The sequence below is a fragment of the Anser anser genome (assembly GCF_964211835.1).
Source record: "Anser anser genome assembly, chromosome: 2".
NCBI classification, from domain to species: Eukaryota; Metazoa; Chordata; class Aves; order Anseriformes; family Anatidae; genus Anser; species Anser anser.
In genome coordinates this window covers 102,721,286-102,728,413 of record NC_139721.1, presented here as the reverse complement: position 1 = coordinate 102,728,413, position 7,128 = coordinate 102,721,286, and the positions used below count along the sequence as shown (strand labels likewise).

General features: G+C 43.7%; 1 long non-coding RNA gene across 6 annotated transcripts in view; it reads left to right on the top strand.

Moving 5' to 3' along the window:
* Positions 1 to 6,659: 6,659 nt before the first annotated feature.
* The window catches only part of LOC310894945, a 64,031-nt gene continuing 63,562 nt past the window's right edge, over positions 6,660 to 7,128 (top strand). For all 6 annotated transcript variants that reach the window (XR_014580305.1, XR_014580306.1, XR_014580307.1 and 3 more), the window contains exon 1: positions 6,660 to 6,968. This is a non-coding gene — a long non-coding RNA (uncharacterized lncRNA). The remainder of the gene's footprint in view (positions 6,969 to 7,128) is intronic.

Here is a 7,128-nt window from a genome sequence, read left to right as displayed (position 1 = left end):
CCTACCCTCCGGTAGATCCCCCCCAACTTGGTGTCTTCTGCAAACTTACTGAGGGTGGACTCAATTCCCTCATCCAAGTTATCAATAAAGATATGAAAGAGGATGGGCCCTGACACCAACCCTTGGGAAACACCACTGGTGACTGGTTGCCAGCTGGATTTCACTCTGTTCACCACCACTCTCTGGGCCTGGCTGTCCAGCCAGTTTTTAACCCAGCAAAGAGTGTGCCTGTCCAAGCCATGGGCTACCAGCTTCTCCAGGAGAATGCTGTGGGAGACCGTGTCAAAGGCCTTGCTGAAGTCTAGGTAGACTACATCAACAGCCTTTCCCTCATCCACCAGGAGGGTCACCCGGTCATAGAAGGAGATGAGGTTGGTCAGGCAGGACTTGCCTTTCATGAACCCATGCAGGCTGGGCCTGATCCCCCAGTTGTTCTGCATATGATGTGTGAGAGCAACAATTGCATTGGATTGTGTATTGTCTCCCTTTTCTCTAATTTTTGTTTAAGAAATATTACCCTTAGATTAACTTGGAATTTCTTTTGTATGTTGTTAATACAAGATGTGACCACATACATAAAAAAATTCTGGACTGAGTAGATGGTAACTTCTTTGTAAGCCTGTGGGTCCTCTATCCCATTGGTGACAGGGAAGGGCTTTGTGGAATTTGGGTGTATTTCTGGATGATCCCTGCACAGGGATTAAAAAAAAAAAAAAAAAAAAAAGCTTTGTTTTTTGAGTTGCAGTGGGAGAAGTGTCACTTTTTTGTTGGTTGTAGGGAGAGACTTGTCCAGCCCCAAATGGGAACAGCAGCATTTAGCAGGAACTTCACTGTAAAATGCCTGAGGCTTGTCTGCTTGGCATAAATAACACTTCTTCCAGATTAAGTAGATGTAAGGAGGCAACGGATTTTGTGTGGAACATACACCAATCTGAGGAGAAAACAGGGAAACTCAGACATGGGACTGATAGGTATAACTACATGTAAACTCCCCACTAGCACAGTTCTTGGGAGCACAGAGGGATCTATCAGCCTGGGTCTGGGAGCAGGACTTGCCCTGTGAGGGAGGGACACTGTGGGTGTGCTTGCACTATATAATATACTGCAATACCAGGAGGGTATTGGGTGGCCTACCATTATAGCCAAATTCAGATGAGTATAACAACCTGTTGGGATCTTGGGGTAACATAGCCAAGACTTCTGGAATTAGCTGTGAGTGCAGACTAGTTTGTCTGAGGGACTGCACTGTTTCCCTTTGATGTGACTGTATAAATAACAAGCAAGGCTACTAAAAAGAGATATTCTTTCTCTTCCTTCCAGTAGATATATCTCTAAGGCTGTGCTAATACTTCACTTATTTACTTATATTTGTCTGCATAACTTTGAAACAGTCTTTTAGCAAGGAACGTGTTATTTATTGCTATACTTAGGGTTGTACCTATGGAAACATGCAGGTTCTTCTAGTCGACTGTCTCTGATCTCATAGAGTCCATCAAGCACAGACTGAAAGCTCCCAATTTAAAACAAAAGTGCCTTCAAAGCAAGGTCTCTAACCCTCACAGATGGATTAATTCAAGGAAATGTTTTTTTTTTTTTAATGTAATATTTTACAGGAAGGTAGGTATATTTTTCCAGTAGATTTCCAGTAGATTAATTGTCAAAGATGTTTTTAGTGAAAATGAGTTGTTGCCATTACTAATGAATAAGGCAGCTGAAATTCCGCTACCTCCACTGCCTAAATTAAAGTTCAGTTTCTAAAAGGTTTATGGCAGTAATAGAGTGCAAAGTATTTCTGAAAATTGTAGAAGGGATAGAAGAGAGTAAATTTTCTGGCATGCCCGTCTGTGGAGAAGTTCTAAATGTATCAGTGGTAAACAAAAACAAACAACCAAAAAATGGTAATAAGGACAACTGTTTTCTGCTTGTGAAGTTGTTGCTATCAGAAAAATACCACATGAATGTCCCACGCCACTAAGGATCTCTGTCAGTATTTTGTATAGTTGATGTCTGTAAAATGTAAGAGGCTTTCTGGCTGCGAAACCCAGAACAAAAACCAGAACAGAACCCAATCATAAGATTGCAGGTAGCCCACAATCCTTAGTTCTCTGGAGTGAAAACCTGTCAGTAAAATGATTTTTCTGAACTTAATGCTGTCAATTAAAGTAAGTGCTATCAACTGTATCATACCTACTTGGTATTTCTGTTGTATGTAGGAGTCCATCATACAGGACTGTTGTGCTCAACTACCTACAGTGGTCAAGTCTGTCTGGCCTAACACATGGATTTCCTTTAATCAATTCTATCTGAATGAGAGCAGTAGCTCCTTCCTCAGTATGTTTTTATAAACCACATTTTTTCACTTTCCTATTAGGAGATTGTTTCCAGCAAGTGTTGATAGTATCAGTAAGGTTGTAGTTACGCTCATAAATGAGCAAGTCTTTCTTGTCTGCTTTTTTTTTTTTTCTTTCTTTCTTTCCTGCTTTACTGTAGAGGTTGGCATCATGCAGATATAGGCAGTGAAAATATTTTATACTCTTTTTGCATTTTTGATGTCTTAACTAATAGGTCTCAAAAACATGATTTTTGCACCCGTTCTTTTCTGTTACTTTTGCCTTTTGATTAGTTGAATGGGCTAATATTTCCAGAGGAAGGATGATATCCTTCCTTTTTCATAAAATCCTCAACCTTATGGGTCCTTTCTAGTTTGTAGGTGATTCTTCAGGTATTTCTGCCTTGTGCCTTCTTCTGCTAACAGTACAGAAATGGTTTCCAAGAAGTTTAGATGAATGTTCTTCCCCTTCAGTGTCTGTCCAAGTTTCCTAGTATTTTCTATAGTCTGAAGCATATAGAAATTTCATCTAGAGGCAAGTGACAGAATGCTAATTCATATTGTCAGAAACATTGTTCCAGCACTCAGATTCTCATACACCATTTTGGATTGCTGTAACATAGAGCCCGAGGCAGAAAAAAAAAAGACAGGTCCTCAAATAAGGCACTGGGGGAGAAAGAAAGAAGTGGGGAAGGGGGGGGGGGGGGGGAAGTGGAAGGGAAGAAGGAAAGAGATGAAGAAAGAAACTTTCTTTTGGAGTGGCAACTCCTGAGGCAGCTTGAATAATATTTGAGATAGAAATAGATTTTTATCAGTGTGGTAAAATAACTCAGTGTTAAAATGAATCTGTGAAGAATCAAATGATTTATTATAACACTTATTAGGCTTTTCATGAATTTTGAATAAGTATACATGTATTTTTTCAAATAATCTAAAAAAAAACAAGGTGTGGATGGAAAATGTCCACAAAGTTGTTTCATATTTCCAGAAGGGTATCAATGATATTAATTATGAGGTTTAGTGTTGTTTTGCAACTAACATACTTCTGTAGTTCCTGTAGTCAGGTATGTAAATCATTTATAACATGTGGATGCAATTTACAGTTTATTGCTATGTTTGATTGTCAGTCTTTAATTCTACCTTACATTAAAGCCATTTCAAACAATCAGCAACCCCAACATTTTCCCTGATATGAGGAACAATTTTTCTGGGCATTAGGTGTTTCTGAATCAGCATTTCTCAAATACATATTATTCTTACATTTTGTTGGGCCAAAGCCTTGGATCTTAAGAACCCCAGATTTTGGGTGTATTTGCAGCTGAAATTCTGTTGTGCACATAAGGCTTGTTTGTACTTTTTCAGGCTATTTCCTATTTGCTGCACAAAAATTCTATCCCGTAGACCCTGCTACAGAAGCTATATCAGTGGAGGTACCTGATTCAATTAACTTACTCAGAGGATTTAACTTTCAGCAAAGTATAGTTCTTTTAATTATATTTCTTTTTTATTTATTTCTCTCTGGGGTTCCTATCATACTGCCTGCTTAAATATGTCCTGTCATTTCATAGTTGATGGGAAGGTAAAACCTAATGTAGAGTTAAACTGGCCAAGCTCTTCTGTGAAGTTTTTTTCCTTGCCAGAGCACGCTGTTTCCAGACACTTCACACTTCATAGCCATTGAAAAATGCAGCTTTTTGACAGCCGAATGGGTAGAAAGTCCATAAATGTGAATGTGTCTGCATGCTGTTGGGATCCTTGCATTTTACAGTATTCGCATGCAGTGTGTTGCATATAAACAGGACTGCAGAGCAGGGCAGCAGGGTGTGCAGAGCAGAGCAGGCACAGTACCCCCACAGGCACATTGTACTGCCTTGCTGCGAGGGAAGCAGGACATCAGGGCCCTTCTTGTGCTCTGTGGCTCCTTTCTCCACCAGCAAGCACCCTGTGTGCCCATGTAGTGAGGCCACGTGGTGCTGAGCCCACTGTACTGCTGAACTGTGCAGCGCCCCGTGGGCTTTGCCTTTGACTCCTGTGCTTGCCTGTCTGCCTTTACACCTGCTCAGCACACCATGTAGTCTGCACAGAGTAAACTAAAGCAGCACAAATTCCATTGTCCTTTATTGTGAGTTTAGCCTTGAGTGCATAAAGAAGGGTTTAGCCTTGAGTGCATACAGAAGAATATGACTTCCAGCAAGGTGAGATGAGAAAGAAGTCTGCAACCTGACAGGACATTACAGCTGGGCTGAACTCATCGCCTTGTGGTGAAGTGGAGAGGTGAGGATGTATTTCTTGTTTGTAATACACAGATACGAGCGTATTGCCCCCTTCCCAAACTGGGTGTGTATTTTGATCTCCAGGACTTTTTTTTTTCTTTTTTTTTTTCTTTTTTTTTTTTTTTTCTGATGGATTTCTTTCACTGCAGCAGAGATTGGTTCAGAGTTAGGCAAAGTTGAGGGGAAAATAAACAATGTAGCATGCATGGTTTGAGGCATTGCTGGAGCTTTAAAACATCTGCATGCGTAACTTCCACTGCAGTCAAACCTATCTGAATGACTGGAGCCCTTCTTTGGAAAAAAAAATCTCTCTTAAAAATGCTGGCAGAGAGGTAGGCATTGCCCATATTTGCTGCTGAAGCACCTCTGCATTTTGCATTAGGAGGACATTTACAAGGACCAAGAGGCAAGATGTACAGGAGAAAATTGACACCCAAGCAAAGAATAACTACTGTGTTTTGAAGCTTGTAGAGGAACAAGTGTTAGATAAATGCATATGACAAACAGACCCTGTTTGATCTCTCTAAGAAGATTTGACAAGTCAGACACACAGGAGCCATAAATTACCTGTAATGGCAAAAATTACATCAGTTATAACCTTTTAAGCAGTTGTGCCTCATACAGCATCAATTCAGCGATATCAGTCTAAGGAGAACCAATCTCTCTATACGTATTTCCCTTGTAATATACAGCTACAAGAGTAAGCTGTGTCTGATTTTCATGAGACGTGATAATAATCTAACCATTCTAGGCTCCATACCACAAACCTGTACTGATAACTAGCTCAGACTCTAACTGATAAAAATATTAGGCCAGGAAAACCATTTTTTACTTTGAAAAATGAATGGGGGTAGGATTGAGATGTCATATTTTAGGGGATTGCATAAGGGAGATTCCCGTAATCAGTCATCAGACTGTTTCAAAAGCAGAGGCTGTGGGGCTAGAGGGACTGGGCATTGCAGAGCAGCCTGCAGAGCTCTGCCATTTTTGCACCTGGGAAATCACCTGTGCCTTTTCTCTAGCGGACTTCCCTCTTGCAGTCGCCTTTGCTTTGGCACCTTGCTTGCGACCAGTGCTGTGCTGACCTATGGCACCTGACCTATGGCTGGTGCAGGGCAGAGCTGCGTATGGCACCCATGCGGGCAGGGCCTGATAGCACAGGTCCTATAGCAAAAACCTCTGCTAGGGGCTTGTTTCTCTGCCTCTCCTAATGGAAGAGCTCAATTTCCCCCAGAGCAGCACATAGGAAAGACTATTTCCACCTGCTCCACAGCCTTGCTTTTGCTCATGTGGCTGCTCTTGGGGGCTGGAGGAGATGCTTCCCACCCTGCCCTCCCTTTCCTGTGCCTGTCTCATTTACAGGGTGCCTTGGCTTGGGATGGAAGTGATTTGGCAACCCATGAGGTGAAGACGAGCCTGCCACCCCTGCAGAGAGGGCTGCTGGTGCCACAGTGGCTTGGAGCATCTCCTTTTAGTTCGATGGTTGTTTTTATTTGCTTTTGATGACTGTTTGTTGCTTTTGTCCTGAATGCTGAAATTCTTGCAAGGCCATTTTCCCAGAAACTTCCCCAATGAGTTGAATCATAGTGGGGAAAGCTGCAGTGTTTATTTTTTTCCTCAAAATTAATTTGTTTACATGGTAAGGAAAGTTCTGTTCATAATGCCTTTTTGAGTAGGAAAGAAGGGAAATACATGCTGATTCTAAGAAATTTAATTTCTGCCTGCACTGCTTGCTTTCAGCAGGCTAACCACTTCTCCCAGCAGCCAGCCTGGGTGCTGGTGAGCTCCCACACCGCCTCTGACTGGTAGGGCCCAGGCAGCTAGTGCCTCCCTCGTGTGCTGCTAATGGCCCTGTGCTACCAGGACCCCCAAAAAGACACGAGCAGGGGTGTTGCTCCTCAGCAGTCATTGCTTCCACGTGTGTGTAACTGGCTTAAAAATCACCTTCTGTGTCCTAGCAGCCCTGTTCCCTCCTCTATCTCCCTCCCAGCCCTCACCTGTGCTCCTCTATTGGGCACAGGTGTATGCAGCTGCCAGGCCGCTCTGTGAGGTGAGGCCAGGGCTGCCCCATGCTGGCTCCAGCGGCACCACCACAGGGCCCGATTGAGCCCCTTGGCCATGGGTGGGCTCCTTGGGGAGAGCGGAGCTCAGCAAGGGCCAAACGCTGCCTGGCAGTGAGGAAAGGAGTGCGAGAAGCAGCCCTGCGAGCAGCCAGGGGAGGAGGTGCTCCAGGTGCCCAGCAGAGATTGACCTGACAGCCCTTGGAGAGCCCAGTCTGGAGTAGGGGAGAGGTGTGAGGAGGAAGGGGTGGCACAGAGGAGCTGCTGGGGGTGGCCGCAGTCCCTGCTCCCCAGCCCCGTGCTGAGGTAATGTCACAGGCCATACTGTCTTCTACAGGGGTGAGACTGAGTGGGGAGGACCAGGGGTGGGAAGTGTTGGGGTTGCATGGGGTTGGCCAGCTGGGGAGGGGAGACTGCAGCAGTCTTTACTCCTAGGGTGTCCCTTGAGGATCAGGGTTGAGGTGCT